Raw genomic sequence first — 25,048 nt, forward strand, 5'->3', positions numbered from 1 at the left:
TCTTTATTCTGTTCCATTGATCTATGTGTGTATTTCTGTACTTGTACGATGCTCCTTTGGTTACCATAGCTTTGTAGTACAGTTTGAAGTCAGGTAAGGTCATACCTCTGGCGTTGTTCTTTTTTGCTTAGGATTGCTTTGGCTATTCTGGCATATTTTAGGTCCATATTAATTTTCATCATTTTTTTCTAATCCTGTGAAAATTGATGTTGGTAATTTCATTGAATTTTTAGTTTTTTATGGACAGTATAGTCATTTTAATGATATGGATTCTTCCTACTCATAAGCATGGGATGTTTTTGCACTTGTTTGTATCACCTATGATTTCTTTCATCAGTGTTTTATGGTTCTCCTGGTAACGGTCTTTTACCTCTTGATTAGATGTATTCCTGGGTATTTTATTTTGTGTGTGTGTGGCTATTATAAATGGGATTGAATTTTTCATTTGGTTCTCAGCCTGAGCACTATTGGTGTATGAAATGCAATTGATTTTTGTGCATTAATTTTGTATCCTGAAAACTGCTGAAGTCCTTTATCAGGTCTAGGAGTCTTTTAAAATAATCATTAAGGCTTTCTGGTTATAGAATCATGTCATCAGTGAATAGAGATAATTTGATTTCCTCTTTTCCTATTTAGATGCTTTTTCTTTCTTTCTCTTGCTTAATTACTCTGGCTAGGACTTCCGGTACTATGTTGAATAGAAGTGGTTAGAGTAGACATCCTTGTCTTGTTCCAGGTTTTAGGAGGAAGTCTTTCAACTTTTCCCCATTCAGTATAAAGTTAGGTGTGGGTTTGTCATATATGGCTTTGATTATTTTGAGGTATTTCCTTCAAGGTCTGGTTTGTCGAGGGTTTTCTTTTATCATAAAGGGATGTTGGATTTTATTGAGTGCTGTTTTGGCATCGATTGAGAGGATCGTATAGTTTTTGTTCTTAGTTCTGTTTATGTAGTGAATTATATCTATTGATTTACATATATTGAATCATCCTTGCATTCATGGAATAAAATCCAGTTGATTGTGATGGACTGACTTTTTGATAAGCTTCTTGATTTGGTTTGCTAGTATTTTGTTGAAGATTTTGGGGTCTACATTCATCAAGGATACTGACCTATAGTTTTCTATTTTTGTTGTGTCATTGTCACATTTTGGTATCAGGATGATACTGGCTTCACAAAATGATTTAAGGAGGAATCTCTCTTTCTCAGTTTTTTGGAAACATTTCTGAAAGATTGGTATCAGCTCTTCTTTGTACATCTGGTAGAATTTGGCTATGAATCCATCTGATCTTGGGCTTTTTTTAGTTGGTAGATTTTTTTATTACCAATTCATTTCTATAACTTGTTATTAGTCTGTTCAGGATTTCAATTTCTTACTGTTTTAATCTTGGGAAGTCATATGTTTCCAGGAGTTTATCCATTTCCTCTTGGTTTCTATTTTGTACACATAGAAATGTTCATGGTAGTCTTTGTGGATCTTTTGTATTTTTGTGGTGTCAGGTGTGATGACACCTTTATCAATTCTGATTGTGCTTATTTGAATCTTCTCTCTTTTTCTTGGTTAATCTAGATATTGATATATCAGTTTTGTTTATCCTTTCAAATAACCAACTTTTTGTTTTGTTGATCCCTTGTGTGTTTTTTTGAGTCACAATTCCACTTAATCTTTGTTGTTTCTTTGCTTTTGCTGACTTCGCATTTGGTTAGTTTTTGTTTTTCTAGTTCCTTTGGGTGCAACATTAGGTTGTTAATTTGAGAACTTTCTATCTTTTCGGTGTAGTCATTTAGCGCTACAAAGTTTCCTCTTAACACTGTTTTGCTGTATCTCCATTGGTTTTGGTATGTTGTGTGTCTATTTTTGTTTGTTTCAAAATTTTAAAAATTTCTGCCTTAATTTAGTTGCTTATTCAAAAGCCATTCAGGAGCAAGTTGTTTAGTTTCCATATATTTGTATGGTTTTGAGAGTTCCTCTTGATATTAATTTTTAAGTTTTGTTTTGTGGTCTGATAATATGCTTGATATGATTTTGATTTTTGAGCTTACTGAGATTTGCCTTATGACCATTTTAGAGATTGTTTCATGCACAGATGATAAAATGTATATTCTTTGGTATTGAATTGAATATTCTGTAGATGCCTATTAAGTCCATTTGGACAAGAGTCCAATTTAAGTCCTGAGTTACTTTATTAGTTTATGCTTTGATGATCTTTCTAGTGCTGTCATTGGAGTGTTGAAGTCCCTCACTATTATTGTATGGTTGTCTGCCTCTTTTCTTAGATACAGTAGTATTTGTGAATCTTGGTACTCTGATATTGGGTTTGTATATACTTAGGATTGTTAAATTTTCTTGTTGAATTGAATCCTTTATCATTATATAATGCTCTTTTATTTTTTTACTGTTGTTTTAAAGTATGTTTTATCAGATACAAGAATAGCAATCCCCGCTTTTTTTTTCCTTCGCTTTCCATTTGCATGACAGATCTTTCTTCATCCCTTTACTTTGAGTCTGTGGGTATCATTACACATAATATGGGACTCTTGAAGGCAACAGCAGGTTGAGTATTGTTTCTTAATCCAATTTTCCACTCTATGTCTTTTAGATAGAGCATTTAGGCTACTTACTTTCAAGGTTAATATTGATATGTGAGGTTTTGTTCCTCTCCTAGCATTGTTAGCTAGTTGCTTTGTACAATTGGGTAGTTGCTTTATGGGATCTGGGAACTTTGTACTTACTTGTCCTTTTATGGTAGCAAGTATCATCCTTTCATTTCCATGTTTAGAACTCCTTTGATCATTTCTTATAGGGCTGGTCTGGTGGTTATGAATTCCCTTAGCATTTGCTTGCCTGGGAAAGGTTTTATTTCTTTTTCATTTATGAAGTTTAGTTTGTCAGGATATAAAATGCATGAATGTCATTTATTTTCCTTTAAGAAGGCTAAAAGTAGGCCCCTAATTTCTTCTGGCTTAGAAGACCACTGTTAGCCTAATGGGATTTCCTTTATAGATAATTTTGCCCTTTATGCCTTCAAGATGTTTTCATTAGCATTGACCTTGGATAGCCTGATGATCATATATGTTGGTGATGGTCATCTTGTATAGTATCTCGCACGTGTTCTCTGAATTTCTTGTATCTGGGTCTTGAACTCTAGCAATATTAGGGCAATTTTCCTGAACTATTCTTTCAAATATGTTTTCCAAGTTGCCTACCTTTTCTTCCTCTCTATCATGATGCCGATTAGTCATAGATTTGGTTGCTTTACGTAACCCCATGTTTCTTAAGTGCTTTGTTCATTAATTTTTTTTAAATTTTGTCTGACTGGGTTGCTTCGTGTTGATTTCAACTTTCTCTTGGATCTCGTTGAGTTTCCTTGCAATCTGTACTTTAAATTCTTTATCTGTCATTTTAGACTTTTGACTTTGGTTGGGATCTATTGCTAGAGAGATAATGTAATCTTTTGGAGTTGTCAAAACACTGTCTTTTTGTACTGCTGGAGTTCTGTTGATTTCTACTCATCTTAAGGAACTGTCACTTCTTATTTTTGAGTTTTCTATCATTTTGTTGGGACTGTTTTTAATTTTTTATCTTTTCCCTTGAGGGTATGACTATGGTATATGTTGTATATAATCATCCGGTTTTGTTTCTGGGTGCTTTCGTGGGGGCCAAGGCTCTGAATGGGTTCCTTGGTTGTGGATAGGTTCTGTGTGATAGCTTTCTAAGATGCCGCTTGTTGTAGGGATATATTGGACATATGAGCCCATACACCATCTCCTGCGGTGCTCTGGGTGTGGAAGTCTCAGGGAGCGCATCTTGTGTACTAGCAGTAAGACCCTCCGGAAGATTTTTAATTTGGTGGTGCAATTCAGGCTCCATTCCAGTAGGTGACAATGAAGAGTAAGAGCCGGCTCACTCTCAGCTCAGGGAGAAGTGCCCAACCTGATGGTGAGAGACTGTGTTGGGGTGTTCTAGGTCCCTGGGGTAGGGAGTGGGAGTGAAGCCTTGTCCTGAGCAGCCAGTAACACGATTCCCTTCCCTATCATGGCCCTGTTGCAGGGCTCAAAACCTCCAGTTCATTTAGACTTTGTTCTTTGGCTCCCAGCTGCAGTGTGGCTGTGGACCTTCGGATGTGGCTATGCCCCTCTGGCTGCGACCACCAAACTGGGCTCAGGGCACAGCCTCTTCCCTCAGTCTGGAGCAGACAACTGTGTGGCTTGTCTGGCCTCCATTGCCAGGGTGCTGCTTCTTTGCGTAGGGAGAGGGAGCTGGGCCCCAATCTTCATGCAAGCCCAAACAGCACAGGCTCACTTTCTGTCCCATGAAAAAGCACTTTCCCCAAGTGTACATGTGCCAGCCCCCAGTGGGGAGAACCTCTGCTGTATCCACAATAGTAGATGGGGTGGGGTTCGGGAAATAACCCCCTCTCCATCCCTCTTCCCAGCTGCTGGGTGCTGCCCCTTCTAGAGATTGGTGATGCGCCTTCATTTCCTTTGTCCCAAAAAGAGCTTTGATGGGCTGCACTCCCTCCTCCCCTGGGGCAGCCTACACCAGAGATTAGATCTCTAGGGACCCCACAGCTCACCAGGGACTCGATTGTCCGCTGTGCTTGCGAAAATCTGAGGGGATTAAAAGGTATGTTTGCTGGGGATCTGCTGGTGCATTGTCTTGGGGGCAGAGATTTCCCAGGCAGGACAGTGGCCCGTGATAGGTACATAACTAGTATAGTACTCACCATCTCAGTTCGGGTCTGAGTGGGGTGGGGGAACCTCTGTGAGAACTGGCTACCTGGCCCTCTGTCCTCATGAAGTTCCCAAATCGCCACGGACAGTGTTGTCCAGGGCTGTGAATGCAGAGGGTCTTCCCAACAGTTTGGCAGGCAGCAGATTGCCAGGGAGGTGAGGGGAGCAGAGAGGACTCCCACTACTCTTTCTTCGGGGCTCCGCGTTGCTCTGGGGTCGGTGTCAGCCAGACTCTTGCTACTTTCCTTTTCTGCACCCCAGCTGTCCTGGCTCTCTTCCCTCAGTTTTCTGTTGAGAGCCCGTCCATTCACAGTAACTGTGATCTGTGTCCCCTTTTTTCTTCAGTTCTGTACTCTTTCTACTCTCTTTCTATTGGTCAGTTGGATTTAAGTTCCTCGTATATAACGGAACGGGTAGGTTGGATTCTAGCAAAGTTCATTTTTTGCAGTTGTGTTTTATGGGTGTACGAATTGTCTTTATAACTCACAAATAATGGTTGTGAAGACATATCTACCTTCTTTCCTTCTTAAATAAGTTTCATTTATTTCTGGCTTTATAAATTCCCAGCCTTGTGTTTGAATTATTTTCCACGTAATTTTCAAAAGTCAGGGGTCCTGGGTCTGAATGTGTCCCCTTTATGGCCATTGCCATTTTTTGGCATGTATCCTTTGATGGGTCATTTCACTTCTTTGAGCTTTAGTTTTCTCGTTAGTAAATGAGAACTATTAATATCTACTTCAGATGTATATTATAAATATTAAACAAGAAAGTATACATAAAAACGTGCAGAATATTCAGGTCATATGCTAAGGGATCCATAAATATTACTGCTAGTTGAGTGACTTGAAAAAATTATCTTCTCTGTCAGAAGAGATACTCTTTTCTCATATAGATGAGATGCTAATGCCATTTTGTCACTGTTTTTTTGTTACTAAGAATCAGGGCCCCTCAGCCTCGAGATCACAATTGCAAGAATTAAGAAAAATGATCTTTATTTTGCATTCAAAAATAGTGGTGTGTTTCAATAATAGTGTATTATGATTATTTATAAGTAGTTTTGATATGTGGCAGGTACATCCTTATTTTAGATAATGTATAAAAATTTATTTTTATAGAAATAAATGGTTCAATTTGTCCAAATTATTATGATAAGAAGACTTCTGAATGTTAATTATGACTTCTGCTAATGGTATTGGTAGAAGAGTAATTTGGAATAACCCTCCCTATGGAGGGAGATTAGAAAATCTAGGCAAATAATTTATAGATGTCAGAGAACAAAGAAGCTAGTAGAGAGTTATAGGGCTAAGATCCTAGAGGAGACAAAATATACAAAGATGTGCCCAAAATTTAGGGCTATTTTCTCCTGGTATATTTACCGATTCTAGAAGTGTCAACAGGAAGTTTAGTTGCACTTTTGACAGGCCCTTAAAGCAAAAGATACAAAACATTAGAGTGCAAGAGTCTGACAAAGAAGGATCCCAAGTAATCCCTATACTCAACCTTGGGGTTCCTCAGAATTTGCTCCAGGCCAGACTTCTAAGAAGCTATAGCTTTCAGTCATCTCAGTCATTGAATTTGCATTAAGGAGACTCTGTATTGTCAGTGCCCAGAAGCCTAGTAGAAGCAAATAAATATCTTCTCTTGAAGAAGATACACCAACCTTTGCCTCGAAGTATTTATACTTTTTTCCAATAAAACTTTATTTATTTATTTGTTTATTATTATTTATAGAGATAGGGTCTCCTTTGTCACCCAGGCTGTTCTCAAATCCCTGCCCTCAAGTGATCCTCTTGCCTTGGCCTCTTAAAGTACCTTTTAAAAAATCTTACCACGCAATAAAAGAAAACTAGGCACAAGACAAGGGTCGGGGTGCTGGCTGACACTTCCTGACATTTGTGGGGGTGTGAACAATTTTAAGCTCTGTATTTTATTTTGTGCAATGCACTTTTCTGTCTGCATATTTAAAAATGATTAAAAAAACAAATAATTATGAAACGATTGTTGGAGCACCCTGGAGACATGTTTGGCCCCTCCTTTTATTTTAGTTGACATGTAATATACATATTTATGTGATAGAGAGTGATATTTCAATACATGTATACATGTGGAATGATCAAATTTGGATCATCTGGGTATTTATCACCTCAAACATAGCGTGTCTTTGTGTTGTAAACACTCACAATCCTCTCTTTTAGCTTTTTGAGGATATACAATAAGTTAGTTAACCATATTCACCTTACAGTGCTGCAGAACATCAGACACATTCTGTCTATCTAGCTGTAACTGTATGTTTGTTAACCAGTCTCTCCTCCTCCCTAAACTTCTCAGCCTCTAATACACACAATTCTATTCTCTATTTCCATGCAGCCACTCCTATATTTTGCATTCCAGTTTTAAGAGACTCGGAGTGGAGAAAGATATGGGAATACTATAGGACATTCAAAAAAGTTTTTTTTTCCTTTGCAAAAGGGATTTATTTCTAAGATCTCAGAAATTATGTTCCCTATCTCCTTAAGGGTCACATGGCATAACCAAAAATTTTTCAGCAAAATGATAAAATTGAGGCTGCTCAGTCTCTCAAAATAAAGTGTTCATCGGAAGGCCTAGAAAGTAGGTGGGTTTGATACTCCTCTAACAAAGGAAGAACATAAATCCCTTCTCATTTGTGTTTGTTTTGTAGTCTTAAGATGAAAGTTCAAAAGAGGGAGAGTGAAATGGCGAAAAACAGGAATTATAAATCTGTTGAAATGCAGCAATGTGCTACCATGGAAATTATCTTATTTGTTTGTAACATTACCATTTATTTCACATGCACTATGTGTTGCTTATTTTCCTTCTTTCTTTTTTTTTTTTTTTTTTTTTTTGAGATGGAGTCTCACAGTCGCCCAGGCTGGAGTGCAGTGGCGAGATCTTGGCTCACTGCAACCTCCGCCCTCCAAGTTCAATGGATTCTCCTGCCTCAGCCTCCAGAGTAGCTGGGATTATGGGCACCTGCCACTGACCCAGCTAATGTTTTGTATTTTTAGTAGATACGGGGTTTCACCATCTTGGTCAGGCTGGTCTTGAACTCCTGACCTCATGATCCACCCACCTCAGCCTCCCAAAGTGCTGGGATTACAGACATGAGTGACCGCACCTGGCCTGTTGCTTATTTTCCACCTCAGTACTTGTCAGTTACTGGAAGCACTATTTTCCTGTCTCCTAGCACTGGACGTGGAACATACTTGATTTAGATGTGTCATTCACCTCCTGTGATGTATTTTTCTTATTGTTTTCATTTGAAGCATTATTTTCAAATAATTTCCACTCCAGAAAGTGGAGTGCAGTTTTTTTTTAAATAAATCAAAGAGTCTTAAAATTTAGAGAGCCCTTGGAAATCACTAGTTCATCGTCAGTACAGGTATACTTTCCATCATATCAGTGGCAGATGGATTTCTAGCCTGTACTTAAACGCTACTGGCGTCAGGGAGCCCATTATCTGACAGGACAGCTCTGCATTTTTGCAAAACCCTACTACTGAGAAAGTTCTTTTCTGCATGAAGTTGAAATGTGGAACCCTGTATATTTCACTCATCTTTACCCACTTCTGTCTATCTTTATTATGATGTGATTATTTTTATTTCAATTTTCTCAGTAATCAGCATCTGCTAACTAGCATATGCATTGCCAAAGATTCCCTCATGTCCACAAATGGGCATATTACAGGCTTAAATTAGTGTGATGTGGGTGACTACCACAGGTAGATCTCCTATGCCAAAACTACTCCAGTTACCACTGAGAGGGGCCTAGAGAACAGTTCCTTTAGGCAGAGCCTTGTCTATGATGCAAAAGAGAATTGTTACTGACTAGCTCTTGTAACTAAGAAGCTGGATTAAACATAGCTTTCTGTATTATGTTCTTCAAGCTCATTTTCAACAGTTACCAAAGTTTTTGTCTGTGCCAGAGACTTTTCTGATTGAGGAAATTATCAATAATTTCCACTTCTAACCAATTTTGTTTAACTTGGATATTGGGAGGAAAGGCACTTTAAGGCAACTTTCGCTATTGTTTAGAACAAAACTAGTCAAAATGTAGACCCAAATGGAAAGAATGTAACTTTACTTACATTTATCTGTTCTGAAGACATTATTGAAATGCCTACAAGTAACACCTATATAGCCTACAAATCCAGAATATTATATATATATCTCTTGATTTTAAAATGCCTTAAAATTCCTATTAAAATTGGCTCCTATATTTTTTGTATCAACTGAATAGTCCCTCTTTTTTCCTAATACATTAGGAAAAAATGTAGAAGCAGCCATGGGCTTCCTTTTCCTTCTTCCCCTCGTCCCGCATCCAATCAGCCAGTTCCTCTCCTCTCACTGCCGTAATTTGTCAGGATTCAGGCCCCATGGATCACTCCCCCGACACCCTTGTGTATCCTCTTCCAGTTTGAGGCAAGTCAGCCTTGGGCTCTTATGAAAAGTTGGGCAGAGTGCGGACATGCTATTCAGACCGTGAAGGGAGAGAAATGTTTTTAATCCACATTGGTGACAATGTGATTATAGATGCACTTCCAGACAAGAGATGCTTTACATCGGATGGGGGTTCTGCTGATCCATAGAAATTTTCATTGTTTTTCACCAAGTCACTATTGTTATTGTTGTTGGTATTTTTGAAATCAGAGATTGATTAGAGACAGGTTTATCTACTTCTGGACTGTAGCTCTGATCAGAGCATGTTACTTCCTTTCTCTACACTGTTCCCCAGAGGGTAAATTTGGTGTGGGAATTAGCATTGAAGGTGAAGAAGAACATGAGTGCTCTCTGTTTCATCTCTGATTTCTAAGTCTATAGGCAGTAGAGACAACGTGATGTACAGTTTGATGCAGCATTCACATTGGAAGTAATAAATGGGGATTTAAACATTTTCTGCCTTTTCTTGCATAGTTTACTGTTCTTTCTTCCAGTGATGAGGATGTGAAATTTGAGGAGGAGGAAAAACTAATTTTACACTATTGAAACAGAAGAAATATTGGATTGGTCCCCACCTGGCTTCAGGGTCAGATAACTTGGGAGGGGAACGTCAACATGAAGTTCCAGAAACTTGTTGCTGGCCTTGGCAATGTCACAGTCCCGTCACATACCACAGGCTCATGCCCTGAACATTCTCAGCGGCCCCCTTCCATCCTTCTCCTGTGCTTACCCCTGTGCCTCTTTCCTGCCTCCTGCCTGCTCCTGCTTTGATAGTCCAACTTCTTTTCCATGTGGTTCAGGAACTTGCCAGGTTATCTTCCCTGTGTGTGTAACGTGGAGTTAATGATACCTTTCTTGCTTGACTCTCATGAAAACTAAAAGCAAGGTATGCCTAGTACTAGTGCAGTGCCTAGAACAAAGAAAGCTATCTGTAGTCAGCAACTCATTATTTGGAAGAATGTGTCTACACTTACCATTACTTCTTTTAGTTTAATGAGGAAGAAGGACTTGGGAGACTTAATTGGGGGTTTCCTGGGTTTGGTATTGAGATGGAACAGAATGGCCAGAGAAGCAAAACTTCAATTACTCATGTGTAGATTTCAGATAACAGCAGTATTCAGGCTGTATCCTCTTGAAGGTTAGAGGAGAAAACGTGTGAGTATGTGTCTGTCATCGTATGTGCATGTGTGTTCACTGGGGTAGAGAGTGTTGAGTGGAGGAGAAAATATGGTCTTCCCATGTTATTTTCTATTTCCTAAATTTTCAATTAATCCAGTGAAAGCACTTATGGTTATTGCTTCCAATATCTTTTTTTTTTTTTTTCGCAACCTGTATGCCTTGCTGGTTGTGTGTTTGATGCACTTCACCTTTGGATTCAGAATGGGGCATTCATTTCTACTGTCTGGAGAGAAATTTTAAGGATACACATGTAAAGTAACTCAGAAATTCAACTCATCATAAAGGTGTTACAAGGTGTCAATACAATTCCTGAATGTGAGGTTTGGTCCCAGGTTCCCCTGCTGACTTGTGGGAGTGGGAGTGGAACAAGCGGTGGGACTTCCAATGTGCCGCTTCGGTCCTCAGTGGACTATGTGAGAGAGAACGCAGATTGCAGCAGAGCTCTGACCCATTTTATTGGGAAGGACTCTGGCACAAACAGCCCGGGGCTCACATATGTTTCCTTTGCTGGTGTACAGGAGAACTCTGACATTGCTTACATTTCTTTCTCCGAGGACGTGCATCACCTGCAAATGTGAAATGATAATTTTGTGCTTGCCAAAGGGAATCAGCTCCCTGAAAATGGAACCACTTCAGGATTGCAAAAGGAGGATGTATTCTGTATAGACCTCCTCTTTGGGTCCTTTTAGGCTCTGCTGGGGAATTTCTTCAGGTACTGTTTGAGAAAAAAGTATCAGTTATGACTCTGTTGTTTCTATAGAAAACAAAAAAAAAGTTGGTAAAAAGGCTTAAGGATGAAGGGACAAGAAGTCTTCTCTACCTACTACTAAATGTCTAATTTAAAATAAGAGCAAATGCTTTGTAGTACAATGAAATAATCATGCTACTAAATACTTAATGTATTTGCTCATAATTCTCACAACAATCTTATGACATATTAACCCCAGCTTACCAAAGATAGATCAAGAAAAGTTAAATGACTACTTACATTTAGAAAGTGGCAACGTCAAGATTCAAATCCATACATTCTGGCTCAAGTTTATACCCTTAACCAATTATGTTATATTTAGCCGGTCACCAAGAAGTTATTCTGTACACTCCCAAACGTTGTAATATTTCAAAATATCTGAAGGATAGGGGTTACTCATCCCTTTTTCCACCTGAATGTCAATATCCTATAGAGATGGTAGGTGTCACAGCATTTAATGGCTCTTTCTGGAGGGACTCTCAGCCTGAAAGCTCCCACACCCCCAATGATGGGCTAAGCTGCCTGAGACTTGGGCAGATGCATCAGTTCTGGGAAGCATTAATTTGGCTCTGTCCCACTGTGACTGAGAATGTGTGGTGTGACTGGCACATGTCAGTAGGTACTTGATGATCTTATGACTGAGAAGCACTAAGAAGAATTTGAGGCCTCTGTGCAGAGAGATGAGATGCTCTTGGTACACACTTAGCCTCAATTCTGTAAGCTCTGAATGTCATCCCAAAAAGCCTGTAAGTCACATACCTTCCACAGAAGCTGCGGGGGAAGGGGGGGGGGTTGCCTCAGTATCCAACCACAACCTTCCTCAGTGGGGTTCCCCTGACTTCTGGCTGACACCGAACTGCTTTTTGAGGCTAGTTTGATCCTTCTGCCTCTGACCTTTTCAGTTTAAGACTTGTAATTGTCTCTCCTGTGCTTAAAACCTCCCCTTTCGTTAAATGATCCTCTCTTGAAAACCTCCTCTTTCATTAAATGATCCTCTCTTGACATGTTCCTCAGCTCTGTTTAACTTGTACTGTTTCAGCTAATAACCTCTATTTTGTTCTCATCTTGCAGAGCTTCGATTCCATTTTTTTCTTGACTCTTTTCCCCATTTATTCTCGCAAATGGATTTTATAGTCCTTTCTTAGGTTCAAAATCATCATTTGAAATTTGTATTGAAGCTGCTTTAAATTTATGTATTGATTTAGGAAGAGCTGATTTGTTTATAATGATAAATCCTTTCATATCTACTATTGTATGGTTTTCTATTTATTTGAGATTTATTTTCCATCTCTCTGTAAATTTTTATATGCTTTAAATTTAGTTCCTATTTGTTGATGTGTTTATTTCTATAGATTTTATATTTTTATTCCTTCTTTGAATGAAAATATTTTATTGTATTTTCCAACAGGATATTGCTAGTATATAAAGCCACTATCAATGTCTGAATATTTATAACTAGTCTTTCTAAAATTTTTTGTTATCTCTTACAATTTTTCAGTTGATACATTTTTTTTCAAGAGAAATCATTTTATTGAATTTTTGCTGCACAGGACTTGGTATTTTCCACTTGGCTTGATTCCTGTTTCCAGCATTTTCTCGTTGAGATTTATTCCTTAAGTCTTAGTGTTCTCATTGTTGTGAAACTTTGCTTATTATGCATCAACCGTATTTCTTTTCTTAGTATTTTTTCAAGAACATGAAAACAGTTACTCAAAAGCTTGATATCAATATTGACTTGTACTGGATTCAAGTTTACTATACCTCTTAGACTTAGCCAGTTGAACACGGAGCCCCTCTCTTAGGAGCAGAGGATTGTTACTATCTTCTTAATTTTATTCTCCACATTTCTACCCTTCAAGGCCTCCGCTGTGTTCCACCTGCCTCACTGGTGGGACATGAGATCCCAGAAGGCTCCTTATCTGGGGCCGCACAGTTTAGAATTATATATGACCAAATAATTAAAAAATGACAGGGTATAGCATTATGGAGTCAAGCATTTAACACGATTTATTTTTACTGTGAGCTTCCATAATCTTTGAATTTTGAGTTTGTTTTTGGGCTGATAGGGTCACAAAGCATATTCATTAACCAAGTCTTTACAGAGGATCTGCTATAATTTTAAAAAATCACAACCGTGATAGTGATAACAATACTGGCAATATTTTATGATTACTATATCTTGTATTAAGGCTTTACATTCCATTTCTTCTCATAACACAGTGAGATTATAACACAGTAAGTGTTATAATCCCTCTTTTAAATCATGTCTTGAAGAGGTTTACTATGTTGCTCAAGGAAACACATTTAGTGTTGGAGCCAAGGTCTTAACCTGACAAAATCTGTCCCTTAATCCCCAAGAGCACTCCTAGTTGCTAATGATACAGATAGTTTGAGGAGAAATACTTAATATCTTTAATATGTTTAGAAGTCCATTGGGGAAGGTAGACTTTCAAATAATGAACATAGAGTATAAAAACTATAAATATACTATAAATGGAAATATATGTGAGTTGTAATGGGAATATAAGGAGAATAGTTCCCTATGACATTACTTATTTGTCTTTTAGTGTGGATTTTGATATTACCTCATTGGCCACCTCAACCAAAAATGGTTTTTAAACTTTCATTTATTGTATGACAAAGATAGGGGAAATTTTTTTACTGCTTAAAGAATAAATAGCTGACATATACCTGTCACAATATCTTCCTCTGAGAGAAAGGTGAATAATGATTAGAATCTGGAAGGAATCCCTTAGCTTTCAAGATTAAAGTATACCAGTCCCCTTTAGCCTCCACTCATTCATGTCCTGTGATACTAGGTTCCTTAGGGTCCTATCCTTATTTGTCATCTATTCTTGCTTATAAGTCCTACTTCAGCTTATATTTATGCTGCTATTATTCATCCCCAAGGCTGTGTTCACAGGGTGCTAAAACATGTAAATTACAAAAAAGAAAAGCAAAAATCAGTCTTGTCTATTTTGTTCCCCAATAAAACTTGAGTCAGCCAAATATGTTTAACCGGCTTAATCAATATTGCATAGATAAAATAAATGATGGAATTAACTGTTTGCTTTTCTCAGGGTCCTTAGTTTTATATTGACTTAAGTAGATATAGCTAAACAGTCAAATTAGTTGTGTTTGTTGAACGTTCGTGTTACTCCTTAAATTGTCCTTTGCTTTTATGTAAATGTATAATTTGATGATTAACAACTAATGAAAAGCCTGAATTATAATCTTTGTCAAACTGAATATTAGTGTTGCTCTCTTGAGCAGTTTAATGAGAACATCTTTTATTTTTAAATGAGTTTTTATGTTAAAATGTTCATATCAGTGGATAATTACCAAATGCACATGGGTGCTGCAATGGTCTCAACTTAGCATGATCTGAGAGCCCTTGGAAAGTCACATTTGGGTTCTTCTACAATAATTTAGTGAGTTCTGGACCTGGTGTGACTGTTGCTTGCTGTTGAGCATATGTCTATATCAATAACACCTTTTCAATTCCGATGAAGAAAAGTCACATTCAGCTTTTTATAAATACATTGTCCAAGGGCAATTCTATAACACCTGAAAATATGACAGCATGAGCCATGATTTATCCTCAAAATGGTCTTTTCTCAGTTCAAGGTCCCATGGCAAAAATAAGTAAGTAAATATATTAAAAATCTGTATTACTACTGTGGCAGTTATGAGAATGCACTCCTTGGGCTGTGGGGAGCCTAATTGACTTATAGCACCAATTGGTATGCATTGAAACCTTTACTTCATTTCCAAGAAGACAGGCTTCCAACAGGCTACACTCAACAATGACTGAGTGGAGGCACCAATGCAAAGGCAGACCCGTTTTTTGGTGACATGGAGCTCCTGATAACAAACTTTGGCTTAAGGACTCCGAAGGCCTTACTGACCTCACCTAGAATTGCACTGCTGTCTAAAACGTCTCTGCTAAACTTTCCTTCCCTGTGTCCTTCACTCAGGGTAAAAGTCAATTCTACATGACTTTGATGTGTTTGACAGCACTCCCAGCCTCTCCTGACTCCCTTCTTATTTTCCCTTATGGAAAATAAATCTGTGCAGCTGATCTGTCTCATCTTGATATCTGCTTCTTGGAGGACCTGTTTTAATACTACCACCTTCAAAGCTAAGACAGTATTATGGGCTTAGTTTAAGGCTAACTGGTAGTCATGAGTGTGCATTTTATATTGTGCTTTGAAGTAACCATGTAGTTGTGTCTTTCAACAAGCTAGACTCAAAACGTAGAACTTTAAAACAACTGTTTGTCTTCTACTGCCCCTTCAAAATTGTTTTTAGAATTTGTTCTTCCCACCATCTTAGATGACAACTTGAGCAGATGCCATTGACTTTTATTCTCAGATAGCAAAAATGTCCTTTGAACACTTCACTAAAGTCTTAGTTCATCAATTAAAGTGCTCACTCCTATAAAATAAGCAAAAATCTATTAAAGTTTTGTTACAATTCTTTCTCTCCCCCAGTTAAGGCCTGTGCAGCTATCTCTGAGTTTTGGCAAGTGTTATAGCTGAGACTTTCTCTTTGGGGTTGTTGGGGAAACCTGTCATCACAGGGGGTCTCTCACTCCTGTTCCACTGATATGGCCAAGTACAAAGTGATTCAGACATTTTAACTGCAATTCTCCCTTATCCCTGAGGTATCTATCCTAATAGCTTCAGCATCTTTCTGGTGAGGTATCCAAACCCATTCTGGTGGCCTTTCTGTGCAACATCTAAGACAACCCCACACAGATTCTCACACAGGTATGGTCCACATTTCTTCCATGGAAAATAATGCACATCATTTGTCCAATGAACTCTGGTCATGCAGGCTGTCCCAACATGGAAGCCTCACTATAGAACACCGTCCACCCCAGCATGCAGACTGTTACAGTCTCTTTTCCTTTAGATTTCTCAGGCATCGTGTCTCTCAAACTCTAGGACATACAAATCAAGCTCTGTATCAGTCCATTTCATGACATTCTCCCTAGGCTTAATGGTTGAAAAAGCATCTCCTATTTCCCTTAGATCGGGTTTTAGTGGGGTAAGCAGGACCATCATTACACAGCATTCTCTCCAAAATTCCTCTAAACTCCAGGATCCTTCTTGGTTACTCCAACCTTACAAAAGCTGCAGTTGAATTTTCTGTTCCATGTCCGTGTCACCAAACTAATGTTAAACAACCTTCTCTACTTTTGTGGTCCCACTTTGCAGCATGAAAATAGTTGGTACCTATTCAGTAGATTGATATTCAGTTTGTGGTCTTAGTACCAGCAGCAGCTTCACCTGGTAGCTTGAAGAAATGCTCAATCTTAGGTCTCATCCCAGACCTACTGAATGGGAATCTGTGTTTTTACCTGGTGCCCAGGTGATTTATATTCACAGTCACTTTTGAGACGCACTAGCTTAGAGTACTCAGATGACAGAAATAAGAAATAACCCATTTTAACACTCTGTTACAACAGTATTATTCAACAAATGTATTGACCACTATTAGGTTCAAGACATATTCAAAAGGCTTACTTAGGGTCTTATAGAAAGGATTAGTATATATTAGTAGTTCCATGGGATTTTAGAAGGGAAAGATTATTTTATGACCGGAGATTCAGAAAGGGAATGATTTGACTGGAGTCTTGAAAGACACACAGCACGTGTCCATGTGGAATTGAGAAAACTGGTCATTTATGTAAAGGGATTAGAGTAAGCAAAGATGCAGACCATAGCTATATTCGACTAGAAAGAGAGCATGTGAAGGCAATAATGGGGGCAATACCAAGGAAGATATGTAGGTATGTGTGAGCCTTGAATGCTGAATTGGAGTTTGAACTTCATTTAGAAATGAAATGAGAGGGTCACTTTGGTGGGGTGTGGAGTGATTCTCCTTAGCTGCTGCTGTTGAGTGATAGCTTGAGACTTTCATTCAGATCTGAAGCTTAAAATCTGGCTGGTGCAGAATGCATAAGTCTGGAGATGCGGTCTGGGTTGTGCTAGGTGTGGGATTCCATGTTTTATCACATGGTCTTTTGATGCTGCTCATTTCTCTATTTGGAAAAAAAAAAGTCTGTGATAGACCAAGAACTATGGCCTCAAAATCTCTCAGCAAATTTTAAGAGGGGAACAAGCTGGATACAGTATTTTGGAGGCTGTTCTGGAGAAGTGCCAATTTTCTTTTCCCCTTCACAGCAAAACTTATCTAGTTGTCTGTATTTACTGTCTCTAATTCTGCATCTCTCATGCTCTCTTCAATATGGATTATGCCCCATTCTGATAGTGTCTCCTCCCCAGCTGCCAGAGTACCCTTTAAAATTATCAAATTATAAAAATTCCCTGTTTTTGCATGTAAACAACTTAGAATACACACTAACTTTCTTACCATTGCCTGACATTTAGAATGGTCTGGCTCCGACCTTTCTCTCCAACCCTGTCTTGTACTCACTCGTCTGCCTCCTTTAACTATACTCTAGACTTCCAGGCCAGCAGCACAATAAAGCATGAAATAAGAGAGATCTAGGGAAAAAGAAAAAGAAAATTTTGCCTATTTCTCTCTCTATATATATGTATGTAAATATGTTTTTAATATTCAGAAGGATATATGATAAAATAATAATTATAGCTATTTTAGGTGAGAGAGGATATCGAGCTTAAATGGGAAACTTTTGTCTATACTATTTGAATGCAATTCTCTGCAATAAAAATATATTCCCATATGTTTTTGAAGTATATTCCTGAAATTTCTGAAGTCAGAGACTTAACAAAAAGTCTCAGTTAGGATACAGCCTTTCCCTTCTCCAAATGCCTCAAATAAAGACAATTTGATCATTCCTATTTAGTGTTCTCATAGTAGTGTAGTTATAGCTCTACTCTAACATTGCTTTGTCCTTCAAATATTTATGGAACACCCAGTCTTTTGTATTTGTCTAAGACAGTCACTGCTTCTTCTTTCAAGTTTTACTTTGCATAATTGTTTTGGTGTACATCTCTCCTTCAAAATTATTATCTATTTTACCACATGTACTATTTGTTAGTTGGCTTTGTCCATTTTAACAACTTGTCTCAGAGGTTTTTTTCTGACAGGAGATATGGATCTACCTTAATCTCCCCAATGTGTAAGAAAATTAGGTGTTTTAATGGAGAACTTGAGACAGCTCTTTCTAAGGAGATTATGCGGTACTGATGAATTACAATGCCTGGTATTCTATGTAGCTTGATGACTATCAGGCACTTTTTCATTTATTTCTCCTTTAACTTGTAATGGAATCTGGGCCCCAAGTGAAATGAGTTATTTTCTAGACAGAAAATATCAGAGGCACAGAAGTTTAAATAACTTAATTATCTTTGTAGCAACTTCTAGGAGTGGATCCAGAAGGAGCTGTGACCTCAAGTCCTCATGTAATTCATCTAGTAGTAGTTCATCCATTTGTTCACCTGTCCATCTCTCTTGGTCCACAAAGGATTTGAAATGGTTAACTGTGTGTAGTTATGTGACTGATATTCTTAGATGATTGATCTCTAAGATGAATTCATCAAAATAACATTCAGATCATTGTTACAATAACTTGCTTGTAAAATAAGTATTGTGATGGGAGCAACACTCATTTATATATAGACTCTGGGGTTTTTAGAAAAGAGTAAGCCTTTCTCTTGAAGAGACATTTCATGTATGTGAAATGACTGTGAACGTTTCTTTGCTTTATCAGTTTAAATGTGCACTGACTGTTGGAAAAGAATAAAATTAGGTGTGATTTTGCCAGTCCAGAAGTTAGTAACAAGTCACAGAAGATTCAGTAGTCTCAGCTGGACAGAGGGGCCAGGACAGGCCATTCTGGGGATAGCTGGGCTAAAGCACATGCTCCACTTTGGTGACTCCCTCTGTAGCATTTTTATTTTACTTTATTTTATTTTGAGATGGAGTCTTGCTCTGTTGCCCAGGCTGGAGTGCACTGTGGTGATCTTGGCTTACTGCAACCTCTGCCTGCTGGGTTCAAGCAATTCCACTAGCTCAGCCTCCTGAGTAGCTGGGATTACAGGCATGCGCCACCACGCCTTGCTAATTTTTTATCTTTAGTAGAGACGAGGTTTCACCATGTTGGCCAGGTTGGTGTCAAACTCCTGACCCCAGGTGATCCACCCACCTCAGCCTCCCAAAGTGCTTGGGATTACAGGCATGAGCCACCGCATCTGGCCTCTCCATAGCTTCTTCTCCTTCCTCCCAACTTCCAGGAATTGTAAGAAGCACCAGATTCCCAATCCACTTTTACACACATGCCTCCATGTTGTTTCTAAGAATAAACATGTTGTTTCACTTCATGTTTTTTTTTCTTAGTAGATTATAAAAGAAACACCAGCATAAGATAAACAGGTCTGTATCATAATAAATTACATTTTTCTAAGTTATAATACAGCTGACAAATGTATACTGTTGAACTTTTTACCATAGGTACACTTTAAAACATTTCACCAGTAAAACATTTTGACCAAGAAAGTCAGTGTTTTCTTTTTGATAGTTTGCTAATGGTGATCTTTCTAATGGAGATTTCCGTCTTCATCAAATGTCAGCGAATCTCTAAAGGACATTTTCATTCCCTAATATACTGCTAAGGAGGGTTGGCTGAGTTTGAAATAGGTGAGGATGGAAGGTCTGACCACAACTGCCTCTTTAAGTCAGAGCCAGTACATGGATTGTTAATTCTGCGGCTTGCAATGTGTTGCCTTATGTATTTTATCTACCAAATAATTCTCCTGAGAGAAAACTTATCAGAGGCTTAGCAGTCCCTTGGTTTTAATCAAATATGTCCAAAGATGTTGATATCACTTGATGAGCTTGTAAAGTTCTTTACTTGAAAAAGGGCAGTTTTGTCAAGAGTAGAACCAAAAGTGATAGCAACTTCAGGATGATCCCCAGCTTCTCTGTGCCTAAGGGCGACAGAACTTTCCAGGGTGTTCAGTATAAGAGGCTAAAGCATTTAAGTTGGATGAAATGCTCCCCTTTCTATCTTTCTCCCATGGAAAAATCCAGGTCAGGGTTAAATCTAATTTTCCTCTGGCTCCAAGACTCTGCTCTAATTCATATTACTGAACTTTGCTTGGGAAGATAGCAAACCCCAATAAGTGATCTCACTATAAATAGATGGCCATGCATTTCAAGGTGACCCTCTCCAGCAACCCTGCTGTATTTCTTCAATACATGTGCTTCCTAATACCCCAAGATGGTCACTTAATTATCTTTTCCTTTTTTCTTTCCACCTCACCATTCATATTCACATTCTGATGAAATTTTTCAAACTGTAAAAGGAAACTAGAAGCATTCAGAGAAGAAGCCCATCATCATCTCAGCATCATTGAATTCCCAAACCTAAGTGCATCTGTACTCGAATATTCCCCCTTTGATTAAAATGAAAGAAAATCCCTTGCATTTCATCTGCTTGCAAAATTAGAGTGCAACCCATCCACTCTAAGTTTTTCAAGCATTTTCTCCTATAAAGTAGAAGTGCGCTTTAATATATCCCACATTTAAAAAAATACTTGGTTGGGCACAGTGGCTCATGCCTGTAATCCTAGCACTCTGGGAGGCTGAGGCAGGCAGATCACTTGAAGTCAGGAGTTTGAAATCAGCCTGGCCAGCATGGTGAAACCCTGTCTCCACTAAATATATAATACAAAAATTAGCCAGGCGTGGTGGTGGGCACCTATAATCCCAGCTATTCAGGAGGCTGGGGTATGAGAATTACTTGAACCTGGGAGGCAGAGATTGCAGTCAGCCAAGATCCTGCTACTGCACTCCAGCATGGGCAAAAGAGTGAGACTCTGTCTCAAAAAAAAAAAAAAAAAAAAGTAAATAAATAAATAAAAATTAAATTCTCCTCGCACTCCTCCAAGTACCTTATTTCTTTTCTCCCCTTCACACAATGCAAGAGTTTTCTCTATTTGTTGTCTCTACTTCTTCACTTCTTGTTCTCCTTTAAATTTACTTCTTTGAGAGTTTTTCCACCTATACCTTGAAATGCTTCCATCAAAGCCAAAAATAAAATCCACACAGTCAAATCTCATTTTCACAGCATAACTTGATATGACTGGTCACTCTCTGCTTATTGACATATTCTCCACTCGTGGCTTCTTTGACACCACATTCATTTAGCTTTCCTCTTACCTCACGGGCCATTCCTTTTCAGAAGTGTCTCCAACTCCTGCATACAAATTCTAAATTTTGGTGCATTTCAGGCTTTGGACCTGGGCCCCTTTCTCTTCTCCATTTACACACTCTATGTGATTCCATTCAGCCTTATACTTTTCTTTGAATTGCATTTTTATGCTGAGAACTTAGTTGGTATCTTTAGCCCAGATCTCCATTCTGAGCTTAGTACGTCTATATCCAGTTACCTATGTGGGAGATGTTGCATACACTTCTCCAACTCAGTATCTCAAAAAAAAAATAGTTGTTAAAACTGGAAAATTCATTAGCAGTCCAATTAACATTATTTCAAAACCTTTCTTTCCACCTGCTCCATCACTGCCACCTAATCCATGCCATCATCTCTTTTGGTGACTGACCACATGGATTTTTTAAGCACTTCTCCCTGCTTCATTCTTGCTCACTCCTCTTCTCACTCCCCAGTCCATTTTCACAAGCAGAAGGAATGAATTACAAATACATTGACTGAGGTATAATATATAGTACACATGTAGTAAAGTGCATAAATCTGAAGTGTACACCAAGTAATTAACATCCAGATCAATACCTGTTGTTAAGCCCATTTCAATTTTTTAATAATTTTTATTTCTAAGATTTCATTGGATTTGTTTAATTTAGATTTCTGTTTTATGGAGAAATTCTCCATCTTGTCACATATTTCCTTCAATATATTTATGATGAGTTTTTTTTAAAGCCTGCCTTTGATAACTCTAATATCTGGATAACTGTTAATCTGCTTCTGTTTTGGTTCCTTTTTTTTTTCTTGATTTTTAGTTATTTGGCTGGTAGCACACAGACAGAACAAAATCCAAATTTCTTGATTCACAGGCTATTACTATTTTTACTGCTGCTCTGCTGCTATTTCTCTGCCTCTGTCCTTTATTGCCATATTGAATTATTTTACAATAGAGATGTTTCCTTTTGTTCTCATCTCTCAGAGTCTCCTATTCCTTTCTCCATTGTTTATAGCTATACTTTATAAATACTTTTAAAGCAGAAGAACCTATTTTTTTGCTAAATAAAATTGTATTTATAATTCCCAGAACAAACAAGATAAAAGTGGAGTTACTTCAGGTCAAGTGTTGGAGAGACATGGAGTTCATTCTATTTGCTCCTCTTCATTATCCTTCCCATTTTTTTTTTTTTTTGAGATGGAGTCTTGCTCTGTTGCCCAGGCTGGAGTGCAGTGGCACTATCTCTGCTCACCGCAACCTCTGCATCCTGAGTTCAAGCGATTCTCCTGCCTCAGCCTCCTGACTAGCTGGGATTACCGGCATGCACCACCACGGCCGGCTAGTTTTTGTATTTTTAGTAGAGATGGGGTTTCACCATATTGGTCAGGCTGGTCTCAAACTCCTGACCTCGTGATTCGCTCGCCTTGGCCTCCCAAAGTGCTGGGATCACAGGTGTGAGCCACCGTGCCCAGCCATCCTCCCCATTCTTATACTCGGGTAACCTAGAGAGCCAAAGAATGGATTTCAAAAAACACTGGCATGTCAATCAGTTCAAATTATTAAACTGCTTGCATTTGTTCAGTGCTCCTTGCATTACAGCATTCTTGCATGTGTATTATCTCATTTGATGCCTGCCTACTAGATCCTGTGTGAAGTATCTAAGACACGGAATTTGACCATAGTCATATTATAAGTGAGAAAACTGAGACTCACACAGATTTGGCAAATTCCCATAAGTCATACAAATAAACAAATGAACTTAAGTATTACAGCTTGGAGTCTAGTAGGTTTTCTTTCATGCGCATGCATATAAACTTCTGCCAGATCCTTCTTAATACAGTGGACTGGGAGCTAGACACACAGTCTAACCTGAGAATGTACTGGCCTAAAGTATTTTTATTAAAATTCAGTTTTTCAACTTTCAAAGATGTCAAAGGGTGTTCACAAGTACCTTGAGAGCCTCCTGTCCTGCCTGAAGGATTTTCAAGTGCAAAGCAGCCTTGCTGCTGCAGGACATGCTTGTGTATGTCACACTCTGGATACACAGAGCCGTCACCTACACACATCTTTCCCTAAACTCTTGAGGCAGGTCTGCAGAACTGGGAATGTGCTGCTCAAGTAGAGGTGTTCTATCCATGTTTTACAGGGTGCAAGAAAAACAACAACAACTACATTATAAAAAATAGCTTTTGTGTATGTAGCTACTATTTTCTACTTTCTCAATGTGGAGTACTTTTAAAAAGCATATTCTTTTAAATGTTTAAATGTGTCCGAGTGTTCATTCTAGTGTTGTTGAAATGCTGTCTTTCTTCCTCTGCATCTCTCTTTAGCCATATTTCCCTCATATGCTCAGAACATGCATCCCAGGGGCGTTCACCCAGTCCTGGTGACTCTTGTCTCATGGGGATAAAAAGAACATTTGATTGGTCCTCCTGGAGAGTAGCATTCTTTGCCAATGTTGTTGCCATAGTTCTGGTGTCACTGTCAAAAATAAGTGATCCCTTGGCCAGCTGCAGTACTTGCATCTTGCTGGAAGTCTGTTGGTGGCTGTAGCAGATTAATACTTCTAGTCATGACAGTCGTTTTTCTGGAAGAAAGGTAGATTTTGTCCTCTGTGACTGAAGTTCATTGTCTGGCAGTTTCTCAGGGTACAAATTGGGGAGAGAAAGCCCTCTTTCTGCAGTATTTTTCTCAGAAGTATTTGTTTCATTCCGATCACAGACTTGTGGTCCAATCATTATAACTATGATACACAAACACACACACACTCTCTCACAGTACATGCACATGCTCTCTTACACATAGACATACATCTCACAATTCTTTTACACACACAGAAACACCTGTACTCTCACACTTATTTTAAGTGGTTCACCAGGGTAAGTAAGCACAGCCTGTCTTCCTTACCTTATGTTCCGGCCTTTGGGAGCTGAGATCTTACATTCTTATACCCAAAGCACTTTCTGTTTCCTAGAACAAGATGAATAATATTTCTTCTAAGAAAAATGCATAGCTGGTCATACGTACAAAGCAAATTATAGTTTACCAACTGTGTTCAAATTAACTTTTCTGAAAACACAATAGTATTACTTCACTTTTGTAGATTAAAAATATTTTTGTCAGTGCAAATCCAACACAATCCTTCTACTAAATTGTCCTAGCTGAGTATCTTGTTTCCCTGTCATTATTGATTGCCTTGTTCTTTCATTTAATTAATTTCTGTGACCCTGTCATTTTTTTTTCTACCTGTACCATCACCATCAGACCTATCAGACAACTCTCAATACTGTTTTCCAAACACATAGACCATTTTTTTTTTTTTATGAGGCAGAGTCTCACTCTGTAGCTCAGGCTGGAGTGCAGTGGCGCCATCTTGGCTCACTGCAACTCCACAGTCCCGGGGTCAAGTGAGTCTCCTGCCTCAGCCTCCTGAGTAGCTGGAACTACAGGCGCCCGCTACCACACCCAGCTAATTTTTTTTATTTTTAGTAGAGACAGGGTTTCACCATGTTGGTCAGGATGGTCTCGATCTCTTGACCTCATGATCTGCCTGCCTCCCAAAGTGCTGGGATTACAGGCATGAGCCACCATGCCCGGCCACACGTAGACCTGTTAAGATATTGTGTCAAGTCCTTTTCTTTCTTTCACGGTCCTTGGTCGTCTCACCTCAGCGAGCCCAGGTTTGGACCCATTGCTCTGGATACTTGCTGTACCTGCTTCATTGCTCTTCCTGGGACTTCTGTTAGCACTCATTCTAGGAATTCCCTTCATTGTCCTTAAA

At 38.5% G+C, this 25,048-nt stretch overlaps 1 protein-coding gene and 1 long non-coding RNA gene across 2 annotated transcripts in view; one reads left to right on the forward strand and one right to left on the reverse strand.

The window, feature by feature from the left end:
- UNC13C (unc-13 homolog C) overlaps positions 1 to 25,048 on the forward strand; it is a 662,499-nt gene that overhangs the window by 99,411 nt on the left and 538,040 nt on the right. The gene's annotated exons all lie outside the window — the stretch shown is intronic.
- LOC129014380 (uncharacterized) lies at positions 23,147 to 25,005 on the reverse strand. The gene is made up of 3 exons (XR_008494207.1): positions 24,774 to 25,005; positions 24,175 to 24,237; positions 23,147 to 23,854 (listed from the first exon to the last, which is right to left on the reverse strand). It is a non-coding gene; the product is annotated as an uncharacterized LOC129014380 (long non-coding RNA).

The sequence above is a fragment of the Pongo pygmaeus genome, chromosome 16 (genome assembly GCF_028885625.2).
Source record: "Pongo pygmaeus isolate AG05252 chromosome 16, NHGRI_mPonPyg2-v2.0_pri, whole genome shotgun sequence".
Lineage (NCBI taxonomy): Eukaryota > Metazoa > Chordata > Mammalia > Primates > Hominidae > Pongo > Pongo pygmaeus.